At 35.0% G+C, this 14016-nt stretch overlaps 1 long non-coding RNA gene across 3 annotated transcripts; it reads left to right on the top strand.

The window, feature by feature from the left end:
- Positions 1-2646: 2646 nt before the first annotated feature.
- On the top strand, positions 2647-12318 carry LOC125685617 (uncharacterized). Of its 3 annotated transcripts, none has more exons than XR_007373488.1 (4): positions 2647-2778; positions 4141-4299; positions 6832-7100; positions 9719-12318. It is a non-coding gene; the product is annotated as an uncharacterized LOC125685617 (long non-coding RNA). The 3 variants fall into 3 exon arrangements; XR_007373489.1 differs by having other exon boundaries at positions 4145-4299; XR_007373490.1 differs by lacking the exon at positions 2647-2778 and adding an exon at positions 2905-3069 and having other exon boundaries at positions 4145-4299.
- Positions 12319-14016: the final 1698 nt, after the last annotated feature.

Below are 14016 nucleotides of genomic sequence, written 5' to 3' on the forward strand. Positions count from 1 at the left end.
CTGGTCAACCTATTTTCTTTTGAAAATAATTTCAAATTTTAACTGTCAGATCCTATCACTGAAACTTTAGTTTGTTTTAATGTACATATTTAATTTATTAACAATACGTTGATGAAACTAAAATCCTAAATTGATAAAACTGATAATGAAATTCAGCAAGGATATACATCAGGGTGATAAGGACTATCTAGTCATTTCTGGTTTGGAGTACCTTTCCTAAACGCTCTAAAGGACATTAAATAGACAGATGTTATACATGCATAATGCATATTGCTTTACTGTAAAATCTTTTTCTTTAACTAGAATGAAATTGCAACAGTACCATCTGCAGATCTAAATATTTGGGTATCTCTCAAGTCCAATACTTTGGACTCAGAGTTGCCAAACACAGTGATAATTTTGACAAAACTGTCACTTATCTAATAAGTACAACAGAATTACATAGGTAAAGAGCAATACAGTTTTAACAAAATGGTGTCCACAATTATTTAAAAACTGCATGCCATCACAAGTGCCAAAGTTTTCACCATCCAATTATCTTCTACATCTTGCCAAAGGGATTTATCAATTTCACGAAACAAACAGACTTTGCTAGGGGAAAATATACAGTATTCATCTTAACTACAAACTTGTTTGTTCTTCAGAGAAGCAAAATTTGTTGTAAGCAGTCTTTTGCTGAAGTAGTTAATGTAGTGAAAAAAGGTAAGATTTCACTCTAAAAATCTCATTTAAATGTTCTGACTTCTTATTTGCCCTTTTCATTTTATGTAACATCAACATATTTTAATTGATTCCATTTTAATCAAATTAGTACATCACTCATTTAAAGAGCATAAATTATAATCAAAGCTCATAACTGGAGATGACAAATATTGCAAGTCCAAGATCTGGCTCAGTAATCAGGCTCTCTCTTTCTTAATTTCCATCTCTCTGCAGTGTACAATCTTTCCTAAAAGTATATTTGTATGATCTAATTAGATGTGGCATGTATATAACATCTGTATTTAATATCTATTGAAACAACATTTTTTTCCATTGTATCTAGAAAAAAATTCTATACAGAAAGAGATTTTTTTTCTGATCCTTTATTTATGTAGCTGTTTTGCTAAATAGCTTTTGTGATGAAAGGTATTTTCTTATTTTCCAGTAATAATGTGTCATTATAACCTGCATAAAATAAAATTATATACAACAGGAATAAGCCAAGAAAACTTTTGAAACATATGAAAGAAGAGAAGGTAATTGAAAAATGATCAACATAGATTTACGAAGGAGAAAACATGTCTAACCAATCTGTTTCTACTGATTTTTTCATTTTACGATGGGATAAACAAACCAGCTGATGAGGCAGTTTATCTCTAGTAGGTCTATTGATCTGTAAGGTGGATTGAAAGCTGAACTGAATATGGGAAAAATCTAGTTATGGTGAGATGGTTCAAGTGCTGAAACAAGTTGTCCAAAGAGGCTGTGAAGTCTCCATACTATAGATGTTAAAAAACACAGCCTCTAGTCATTCCTGCTTTGCATGCCATTATTGGACCAGATGATCTCCAGATGTTTCTTCTAATCTTACCTTTTCTGGGAATCTGTGACTCTGTGACTCTGTGAAGGACTTTTTCCCCATTTGTTGCACGCTTAACCTTGAAAATATTTTTTGTTTAGTTAGTATTATTGGAGTTGTTTTATTTTCAGTATTGTTACTTAATGCACAAACCTTTGCTCAAGTGCCTGGCTGAAGTACTTCCCAAGAATTTGTAGAAAATGATCAGGAAAGACTTACAAAAATTTTCATCAAAGTGTCATGAAAAAGCCAAGAGACAGCAAATTATAGGCAATGTTTTCCACATTTGTTCAGGATTAGAAGAAATTACTGTTTCTGGGAATTTATACATTGTCATGTCATAAATATAATGTGGTATTGCTCCTGCTTCCTCACTGGCAGAATACAGAAAGGATTCTGGCACAAATACTGCATTTGTACTTCTAAAATTGATTTCCCAAATATCCACAGACCTGGAAATTGTGTATTGCTGATTGCTGAGCTAATAAATTCGATCAAAAGTCTATTCAAGAAAAGTAAAAACAAAAAGTTTGTTAGTATACCTGAAATGCATTAACTTTGAGTGAATTTTGTTATGCAGATTTCTATTCTTCATTCTGCTGTAATAAAATTGACAATTATATCAGGTAGTCAGATTTTCATAACTGTACAGTAGGAAAAATTACTTCTCTGCTTTATTCCTGGTCCTTGAATACTTTTACAGAATCCTTTCACCAATAACATCCTTTACATGGCATTTTTACTGGTAAATCATGGGAGATATTAAAAGTCTGACTTCAGATTCTGACAGATTTTACAATATGATTGAGAAGCATATACTGCATAGTTGTTTTGGAGCTACACTGGTTAAAATTAAAAGAAAACAAAAATAATCATCTGTATTTTCACATCCTGTGCAGAGATTTGTACTCGAAATGCTACCTTCTCTGTGGTGTTTTTTTTTTTTTTTTTTTTTTTTTTTTTTTTTTTTTTTTTAATGCCATGAGAACTGACTTTGTGGCAGTGTAGTGGAAATGCTAAGTGATGGCTTGAACCAGTGATTAAGCACCTGACAGGAAGGCAGGGCCAACCCCGGAGAGCTCAGGTGCATGCAATGTACCTGAGTGACCAGAAGAGGTGGAGCCAGGATTCATTCCTTCCCATACCTCATTTGAGGGTTGGCAGTGGAGGTGAGGGTGTTTTGCCAGTGATCCCTGCATACCTGAGGCCTTCTAAAGGTAAGCAGATTCTTTCATTTCTTTCTGTGGCTGTTGTATTTGAGTAAGTCCTCATTTGTTGCAGTCTAGGACCTTGCTGGCTGTGCTGTCATTGTTGTGCTTTCTTTTGTGTTTCAGTAGGTAAATACGGCTAATTATCAGCGTTGATCTTGCAGATAAGACACAATCTATACTTCTGCAAAACTAAACAAACACATGCCCCATTAAAAATTGCATGATCACCAGCAGTAGTAGCTGCAATTGTGAGTACTGAGATCAGATTCACTCACAGTCAACTACTCTGGGATCTTGGTAGATATTTGATCATTTTGGAATGTCTAGCCAAATGAAAATTAGTATTTTCATTTTGATTTTGCATGTATATCCAAAGCTAAGCAACATGTAATGGTGTTCATGGGTTGATGTTATTCAGTGCAGTTTGCGAAACTTCTACAGTTGTGGGAAGAGAAATACAAACCAGATTGTAATTCTCAAATTACTTTTGCTTATGAAAGGTGCTTCCTTTAACAGAGTTTTTTATTATGTAGTTTTTACAAGGATGGGGGAGTTATCACCTCAGTGTTTTGCCAGATCTGTAGTATAAATCAGATTCTCTTAAATGGCTCCAATAAGGATAAACTGTTTAAAGTAAAGCCCACATATTGTTTATACTTCACTAGAATTACATTTACAAGGCCTCTTATTTATTTCTAAATATGAACTGGAGATGCCAGGCACTATACCTGCTAATGGGAACACACTTGACCTATCCCCTATGTGAAGTATTGGTTTTCATAGGTATTGGCAATATAGAGATATTTCCGCGTTTCAAGATGAATCTTCAGGTGTAATATATGATCTTTCTGAACTTCACAATAAAGAAGAAACAGCCTCTTGTTTGAAAGCAAACAATTGTGTGAAAGCATGCAAAAATACCATATATTAAATATGAATTAACTCAATGAAGGAATGATAAATATTCATTTTATCCTTTCCCACTGGCACAAAAAAAAAATTAAATACAGTTAATTATAGCCTTCTAAATGTGATTATTAATCAGTTTTGTAGTAACATGTTATTTATACTCAGATGTGTGCAACTCTTCAGGTTTGTTTCCCAGATGAGTTTCATTCAGCTCCAGCAATAATACTGCTGACGAACTGAACTTTGCTCTTCTATGGATACACAAATACACAAACTTCTCAACAAAAAAGTAAATTAGGAAATACACACAGAAAAGCATATGAGTGTAAAGACTCACATATGTATATGAAATATCCAATCATCCTGTATTAAAGTAGTATCCAAGAGCTGGTAAAAATTTACCACACTGAAAATACTCTGATATTATATTGGTATCTTCAATTTGTGATATATTCTAAGGAAGTTTTGACAAGAAGAATTGCAAGAGAAAGTTCATCAAAGAGTACATTGAATGCTTGACGGTGCCTCCTCACCACTAAGGGTGTCTTCAGGGACTCTACATGTTTTATGCTAGGCCATGGCTTCTTAAGACATGAAAGAAACCTCAGCTCTGCCCTGGTAAGAATTCCACTGTTTTAGTGCAGAACTTGTGAACATTGATTTCAGCAGTGAATCCTGATGCTTTGGAAAATAATTTATTTTAATACACCTCTTTTGGTTTCCTTTTGCTTTCCTTTTCCCTCTTTAACAACTATTATGCTTATCTCCATGCAGATGCCATTTGTCAGATTTTAGACTTCTCTTCATGAGTTTGATCCAGTGTACTACAAGATTCAGTGTATCAAAATTGGTTATTGAAATACAGGAGCAAGATATCACTTTTTTCAATGGGAATTTAGATGTTTCAGTTGAAAATGGGTAAATCGGAATTCTGGAAGATAATAATACAAAATAGTTTTTCCATCTTAACAATGACTATGGATTTGTTCAAGATGACCACAACTTTTCACTGTAGAATACTACACTTTAATCATTAAAAACTTTAAATTAAAAAAAAAAAATAAAAAAAAATAAAACTTTCAAATATAAACTAGAAAAAAAAAAAGTATTTTATTGCAAGATGCATTTTTTTGTTATACTTTCTTGATGCCTTAGAAAGGCTCGTATTTTGGCAGGACAATGCATTATGGGATCAGAAGGCTTAGAAAGACCCTCTGGAGATCACTTAGTCAGCTCCCCTCTGCTGAAACAGATTCCCCAGGTTAGGCTGCGCAGGAAACGGTCTATATGAGTTTTGAATATCTCCAGAGAAAGAGATTCCACAATCTCTATGGATAGCTTGCTCCAGTGCTTAGTCACCCTCAAAGTAAAGAAGTTTTTCTCATGTTTATAGGGAATTTCCCGTGTTCCAGTTTGTGCCTTTTTCCTGTCTCTGGACAACATTACAGAAATCTGGACCCATTCTCTTGAAACTCATCCTTCAGATATTTCTAAAAGTTGATGACATCCTCTTCCAGTCTCATCTTGAGTGATGGGGCAGGTGCTGAGTTCTGCTGGTGACAGCAACAGGATGAGAGGGAATGGCAGGGAGCTGGGTCAGGGAAGGGTCAAGTTGGATGTTAGGAAAAGGTTCTTCACCAGAAGGTGGTTGGGCACAGAAATATGCTCACCAGGGCAGTGGGCATGGCCCTATATTGACAGAGTTCAAGGAGTGTTTGAACAATGCTCTTAGAAATACGGTTGGACTAGATGATCTTATAGGTAATTTCCAACCTCGTGATTCTATGATTCTAAGATTTTTGGGTGTTCCTATGTAGAGGCAGGCATTTGATTCAACAACTCTTGTGAGTCTATTTCAACTCAAGGCATTCTGTGAGTCTATGGTTCTCCAGAACAAACAGCCCCATCTTTCCGTATTAAGGAGATGCTCCAGGTTCCTCCTCATCTTTGTGGCCCTCCGCTGGACTCTTTCTAGAAGTTTCATGTCTTTTATTCAACTGTGCAGCCCTGCTGAGGACACAGAACTCCAGATGAGGCCACAGCAATGGGAACAGGGGAAATTTTCCTTTAGCTATATCCATGCAAGCCCACAGACTTTGGTAGTTTAAAACAAGATTAAGTGCAGAATAGGGTTGTACAATTTTATCTTTTGTTTTACATTACTTTAAAAATACGTTATATCTTCTTCCCCCCCTTTTTTTTTTTGGATTTACATTGACTCCCATATATCACAGGAAAGTTACCTAACTTGCCGTATTACACTGCAAATTTCCTTTAAAAAATCAGTCACTGTGGTAGGTCAGAGACAGGTATTAACAACTCTGGCAAACTTCTAAGATGAGCTTTTTCCTTATTAACATCAAAAGAGTTCTGATTTCTTTAGCCTCCAATATGTAACTGTCCACAATACAAAACTAACAGTACCTTGAAAGTCCCTGTGTAGAGATGACAGTCTGTCAAAATTTTATGTTATAGTGATGACTGAAATTTTAGTCAGGATGAAATATACTGTGCAACTGTCTAGTGGATGCAGTCTTAAAAATTATTGTAATTATATAACAACTTTAGATGTCCATCTCTTTGGCACAATATAGCTGAGATAATTATTCAAAAATAAATAGAAACAGCATTAGTATGTAACTTAAGGGGAAATAATATACATTATCAAAAAATACCAGATGAAATTTATTTGCTCCTTTCTGCAACGTATTTATTCCATCAATAACTATAAATGAATTGATGGATATTTTGGTAAATAGTTTTTAGAATTTGCTTTGCATTAAAGAACTACTTTTTGTCTTTAAAATTCATAGCAAATTGGTGTCAAACCACAAACGTAAAATACAATTGCTAACAAGGGAAGACTTAGATCATGTTGCCAGCTCTTAGTGAAGAAAATGGTTTTACATAGGAGAAGAAATGAGTCAAGGGTTAGGAAAATTATTACCCATCACAGAAACCCAATAGAAACCCAATAGTTTTTATTCAAAAGTGAAATAATGGACCAGATATAAGTTTATTAGAGTGGTGGTGCTGTACAGAGAGCTTGAGAGTAGTCTCCACTGAGACTTCATGGCATACAGTGGATCTCAGCTACACAGGATTCATAGTTCAGTGCTGAAATTGATTGCGCACCTTTTTTTCCCCCAGGTGATAACAGAGAAAATAAACACTGCCTGAAACTTCTGGAAACTGGTACTGAGCTACATTGTAAAAGATGGAGTAAATAAGAGCTCAGAATCTAGTCCTAACCAAATCTTGTGTTTGGCCACTTCAAAGAGACAATTCTAGGCTCACCTCTCAGTGACAGCTCTGTGAACTGCCTCCAGCTTCTTAGCATGTTTTTAAGAGCCTGCTGGCACCTTGCAATTATCACTCCTCAGTCATTTCTCAAGAGACTTGCTTTTACTTCCTGAAAGGTAATCTCTGACATTTTTCACATGTTGGTGCTGTACCGTGCACATGTTCCTTACTATGCAACTTCATGTACCAGCCTCTGCTCATCAGGGATGTCTTATAGAGGTGTGGCGGCTTTTCATAGATGAGTGATGTAGGCACCTGTTCTTGTCTGGGCAGCACATCTGTTAACACTTATCATTGGGATCCTTCCTTGTCTCTCAATCTTATGTACTACAAGAAAAATGAAACTGTAAAGGTCTATGCGTCAATATATGTTGCCTATGAAAATGTCAGCTGGAGTCAGTGAAAGGAATTAAGTATGTAAAAGCAGAGTAGTGAAATTGTAAACAGCCTCAAGAGGCATTTCATTTTTTTTCTGTTCTTATATATATTTTTCCTATGGTAAAAAGAGTAACTGGGGCTAGGACTGTGGTATTTACGGAAAGGATGTATACTTGCTTTGGGCCTGTTTCAGCTCTCTTGTTGGGAACTGCTATGGTTCTGACAACATGCCAATTACTAGAAGAATTTATACAAGCAGCCTGCAGATGTTTGTTTTGGGATGCTTGTGTCTAGATAGAATATCCATATTAAATTCTGCATTGCAAAATTATATCTTTCTGGAAAAAAAAAGTGTTAATCATCTTCCAATTCTGAGCTAAGAAAATATTTTCGGAGCTTGAAGTGTAACCTTTGTTTCTAATTTCTTTATCTCAGTTTTCAAGTATTTTATACTTTAATGCTATCTATTTGTGTCTACTGTTATTTTTGTAACTCCAACACAGCAATTTTTACAGTCTTCAGTCATCACCATCTGCAACACCAATTTGACTTCCTAAGGCATTGCTGACATTTGTTTAAAAACAGATTCTTCTCTGTCTGCATGTATTTTTAACCCAAGTTTTTTATCATGTCAAAAATACTAAGTCTTCAAACGATACCAGCTTTAAGGCTTAATTATAACTTTCTAAGTACAGTGCATTAGCATGAGAAGGAAGCATTTGTCCTCCTAACACTTGCACACAGGAAATATGGCTAAAGTTCAGTGAGAATGGTAGAAGAAATAGAAACACAGGCTAAAGTTCACCAGATGCTTGCCATCCTGGTGGAACAGGGAGACTGGCATTGACCTAAAACTTCATTTGCAAATTGTTTATATTGTATTTGTTTGCATGTTTGTTTCCTTGTTTTGTAGAGAGAAGGCATTGCTGGAGATATGATTCAAAGCTCAATAGGAAATGATCTTTTTATTTTAGTGGACTTTTTATTTACTTTTTGGACAGCCAAAATATTATCACACACCTGTAGCCTTTGACAAAGGAAGATGTCTTTACCTCTCATTGCTTAGGTATCATTTTCAGGCAATAAGAGATACCTTAGAGTAGTTATTTCAGAAGCTATGAAGAATAGGTATTTGAGTCTGTTACAATTCTTTATTTCTTATACGAAATTCTTAGACAGAATAAAGATAACCATTGCCATAAAACAAATCTTTTTTTTTTTTTTTTTTTTTTTGCATAATTGACTGTAAAGTGCTGGAATTCTATATGTTTTATTTTCTTTTCTGACCAGATTAAATTACCTTTTTTAAAGCTAGTATTTGCAGTTTCTGTGCTTTAAAGTTACCCTAATGACATTGTGTTTCCAAGTTTAGAGAGAAAATAAAAATATTTCTATAATTTTTTTGTGCAAAGTAGCCATTAAAAACTCATTTTTGCCATTTAAGTAATTTTTGTCCCTGAGACATAATAATATCCCCATTAGCACATAGGCAAAACAAAACTGTCAGCTACTTTTAACATTAATTTGTTATATTGTGATGAAATGTTTGCAGTTATGCCAAGTGTAGTCTAATTGCTAGTATAGTTAGCTTAAATTCCTACATAACAAATGTCAATTTTTTTCTGATCCTCTTATATGTTATCCTCTTCTATATATCTTATATGTTATCTATCTAAGAAGCAACACTGTAGTTGCTGCGCTGTCTTCTTTCTATTCCTCACCCATCTCCATTTTTCCTCCTTTGAATTTCATTGCATCTTACTCTGATAATTTCACAAAGTAGGACCTTTACAACAAAGCTGGAATTGCTAATATCTGCAAAGTATTTAGTGTGGAGAATAGGACTGAATAGAAGTGGGGGGGGGAAAAAAAGTATGAAATGCTCATCAAATTCTTAGCAAAATAAGATTAATCTCTTATTCTCTCGGAAGTCTCCAGAGCCACTACCATTCAAATCTAGTCCTTTCCAGTGTAGTTTTTCAACAGCAATTTTAATTTTAAACTAGAAACTACTTGACAGCAGCTCTTAATCAAGAAGGCAATTAGAGCTTTTCTCTGCAGACTGTAATTGTTAATCAGAATTAAGACTAATTTGATGGATCACTTCACTCTGATATCACCCAGCCTTCAGCATCATTAATTCTGTTTTGGTGCTTCATTTAGAAATATGGCTTGCTAAAGATGTAAACCGAGAGAAATTTTTAAGTGCCTTAGCATTATATGAATGCAGCTCTGAAAGTAATGCTTCCTATTTTATTATGTTGGCCCACAATATTAGAGGAGGATATTGGTGGTATGGCTGTGGAGGTTGAACCTTCCCAGAAATATTTTCTTATGTTTTGTTGCCTTGTAACAGATGGTAGAAGAAGGGCAGCCTGGCAAAATGGTATCTGACATGGAAGTGCAGATGAAGTACAGGTGTGGCATTGGATTCCTCCAAGTGGAAAAAAATGGCACCTACTGACACCTATTGACACTTCCTGAACATTTATTTATGGAGACCAAACAGTGGATGTAAGCACAGTGAGGTGGTGGGTGGTGTGTTTCAGCAATGGCAACAGTGGATCACCTCTCCTGTTACAGATTTTTGAGTACAGCACATGGGCTCTTGTTCATGCTGGTGAAGGTGCAAGCTAATGGTGGTCACCACGTTGAAAAATAGTGTTTTGTAGTTGAGAATTTGCTCTGTCAAATAGAGCTATTGTGCTCTTTGTATCTTCTGTAGTGTGCATGGAAAAATAAGTAGACATTACTTTCAGAGATACCCATGTCTCTATCAAAATGCATCCTGAAGTCACAGTGAGGCTCTATCTCACAGACTCTCATGTTCTTTACAGGGCTAGGTCCAGAAGTTTTGAAAAGTATCTTTGAGACTTGTGACTTTATGGGATGTAAACAACAACAACAAAAGGCCAAAGGGCTGTCTCATCCCTTTCAATCGTGTTGTTCATTCCTACTGTGCCTTCCCTTCCACTGTGTTTCATTGTCACCTACGCAGTCTGTGCTCGCCATATCACTAAAAGTGATAAAAGTTTACATTCTTTTGGGGCTGCATTACTAGCTGACTAGGGCCTCATATGCCATGCACTGGACATGTCTGGATTATGACTTTTCTGGAAGTACTAATATGTAAGTTCCTGATCTATTTACAAAAACAGATCATAATAATAATGTAAATGTAAGTTAAAAAAATGATATATAACTAGCACACTTAACTGGGCTCATTGCCAAGGCAGTTGATGAGCAGTGCTAGATTTTGAATCCAGGATCCTAGAAAATGTTACACAGCTGTTTATTTTATGTAAAATGATAGAGGCATTTCTTTGAAGAACACAGGGCTCTGAATTTTACAAACCAGATTCTTTCATTTTCTCAATTGTAATAACATTGCTTAAAAAGATCTTTTTTCATCACTTACGTAATACAGTTAATGCAGGTATAAACGGAACTGTGTATTTTTAGTTTTTACTATAGTACGTTTCAGTGACAGTATTTTCTCATGGTGAAATTTACTTCAAAAACCTTTCCATTTTCCCATTGCATTCTGCTTTAAATCACAGAAAATTGCAGACTACTTAGAAACACAGGTGGCTCGTAATCTCGGGACATAATAACGAACTACAAAGGAACAATATATTTCCTTTTGATTACTGTAATTCAGAGCTACTGTGTGGGCAAGAATTGAGAATCCATACCACCCAGGCAGTTTACTTAGCAGCAATCATCCCTTCTAGTAAATTTTTGTCAAGTTAATGTTTGTATTTGACACAGTGCAATAGAAGAAGACAGCAGGTGTAAAGAATTTCTACAGTTACCCCACGCATCTTTGGACTCAGCAAACTTGAACTTTCTGGAAAAAGAAAGTAGCTTCCAAGTAACTGAAATTTCAACTTGTGAGATATCATGAAACACAATTGGAATCAAATAAACCAGTTTAATGCAACTAATCTTAAAGTTTACAATTTCTAACAATAATCCCTAGTGGCTTGAAAGAGAATAAATTTGCAGTAGCAGAATGATTTTTTTACTGTAAATTCATCCTTCTAGCTTCATGTGATCCAATTTTAATACTTCCAAGGCCATAAAGTAGCTATTTCTATCTTTCTAAGCTGTATAGTTTACCTTTAGCAAAAGGAATCTACTGTAAATTATTGTTTTTCAGATCCTTTTACTGTAGCTCTAGGTCGTGTTTTATCACCTACTATTATTCAAAATTTAAGCACATATGATTTTATTTGTCATAATTAACATTTTTAATTTTTAAGACAGGCAGTCTTGGCATCATTTTGAAATGCATTTGGAGAAGATCACAACTCCTCTGTTCATACAGTCTGAAACAGCCTGTTCTTGGGGCTACTTATTCATCACTCTGTGTAATAAATCACCTACATCTTCCAAGTATGTCTTGGCTCAAGCCAGTTTAGTTTGTGAAATCTGAGTGATCACAGCAAGCATTAATTGTAGGCCATTCTGGGATGTTTACTTTGTATAACTATACAGCATAAATGTAGGAAACGTAACTATGTTTGAAATTTCCAGGACAGTAAGCCAAAATTTCAGACTTTTTACCTGAAGTTCTGTGGCTTTACAGCATATTAAGAGTTCTCCCTGAGGTTAGATTTACATGTAAAAAATGTCATCTTTTATATAGCCAATATAGCTAATTTAAGAAAATGTAATGTTGTGAGATTTTTTAAGCACAATATATTTTTATATTTCTGGAAATATAGCCCACAAAATTATTGTTGTTTTTTTCCTGTGACTGTTGTTTTTTTAAGGCGAGCTAAAGATTTCATGTGTTAAGTCATTTGTTATTGGTGTTATGTCACCCCACAGGAAAAATAAATAGAAATTAGGTTTTCATAGGAGATTTATAATCTCCTTCTATTAACTGGAAGCTCTTTGTTTTCATTTTCATTTACTTTATTTGATTTCCTACATTTTAGCGTAATCTCTTATCATCCTTTCCTTAGAAATAATAAAGTAGTTGTTAGATGTTCTGACACACTTGGAAGTACTCAAGGTTATACTATTGGTTCAGAAACCCTTTTATCTTCAGTGTGGAAATACGGAATAAAGCTATTCAAGTTTTGCACTTTTGAAGAGGATATATAAACTCTAAATAATTTCAGAAATATTTCCACAGTTTGTCTCCCTCTTCTCGGAACACGTTTTTGAAAGGACATTCACTAAAGGAACTGCATACAGAGCAGATCTGTAAAACATACTCCAGTAGACATTGTAAGGCAGGACAGTTGTTTCTGTATCCTTCAGTACAGCCTGCCATTTAATTCTGAAGTAATTAATCTCTCTTTCAGTGTGTTTACTTGCTTCTTTAGAGCCACAGGAAAGCAGAAGTTATGGGAGATCTAATTCAGAAGTTGATGCAGCTCTGACCTGTGACCCTCCCTCCTGCACCCACTGTTACTGAAAATGCGCTCCCCTGTACAGGTTTACAAGCTGTTTTGCTTAAAATCATTTATTTCTTCTGCTGTTGGTGTACGTAAGGACTCATTTCGTGAAAGATGTTCAACAAGTGCAGCTCCAATGAATTCAATGATCTATATTTCAGAGAAATAAAATGTACCAGTGGTCAGCAGCTCCTCTTTTCTGGATCTGACCTTGGAAATCGCAGGAAGATTCATATAAGTGTATTACGCTTAAATTCAGAAGGGGTTACATTCCCATTATTTTCCATTGATCTTTCAGTCTCATGCCCTTCATCTCTCCATGTACCATTAAAGAAATCTCTGAGGAAAGATGATACAAGGGCAAAAATATTTCTGAACAAAATCCTACTGTACTATCCGTATGTTAGTAGTGGTATCCTTATGTTACTTCTCTATTCCTGTTTAAAACATGAGCTTTGTAAGGACCAATATATCACTCTAGGCTTGAAAATCTGTGAGAAGGCTTCTGAAGACTCAGAAAAGAAACAACAGACCAAAGGTTTCAGGAAGACTAAAACACTGAAAGTCGACTCTAGTTACCTGAATTGGCCCTTTGGAAATCTACTGTGTCTTGAATAACAAAAACTTGTAAAAACTTAGAGTCTACCCTGATGGGAAGTATGGATTTCCTTTATTTCTTAACATAAATTTGGTTATTCTTGGAATACCTACTTAGTGAAATGTGCTTCTGAAAAAGATAAAGGTATGAGTGTCTCAATTTGATCCTGGAGCCAGCAGGTTTTAATGGGCAAGAGAGAGTAGCAGGAAACTATTCTCCCCAGTTCTGAAAACAAATGGGATTTTGTTGCTTAATGAGGCATCTGGGGTCAATTTCTGACACCTTTGGAATTGCTCATTTTTCCGTTCTCAGGGAGACATACAAAGCTGAGAAAGCAGAATTGGCCCAATGTAAAACACATCTTCCACTGACAAAATTTTACATTTTTTCATTTTGCCTTTTTTCTTTTTTTGAGCATCTAGAGTTTCATCTATATGTCAGATACTCAGGAGTTATGTTGTACTTGAGACCCAATGGTATTGTAGGATTTCAATTATCTCTTTCCAGGCAGAAATTTAATAGAATACTATTTAAAGGCAAATGTAATTTTAGCATATTGGAAAAATAGTACATTTCAGTGCTTCTCAAATAAACAGAAAGACTTTATATTAATGTCCTCTGCACCTATTTGAAATAATGTTTATT

The sequence above is a fragment of the Lagopus muta genome, chromosome 1, assembly GCF_023343835.1.
Source record: "Lagopus muta isolate bLagMut1 chromosome 1, bLagMut1 primary, whole genome shotgun sequence".
Taxonomy (NCBI): domain Eukaryota; kingdom Metazoa; phylum Chordata; class Aves; order Galliformes; family Phasianidae; genus Lagopus; species Lagopus muta.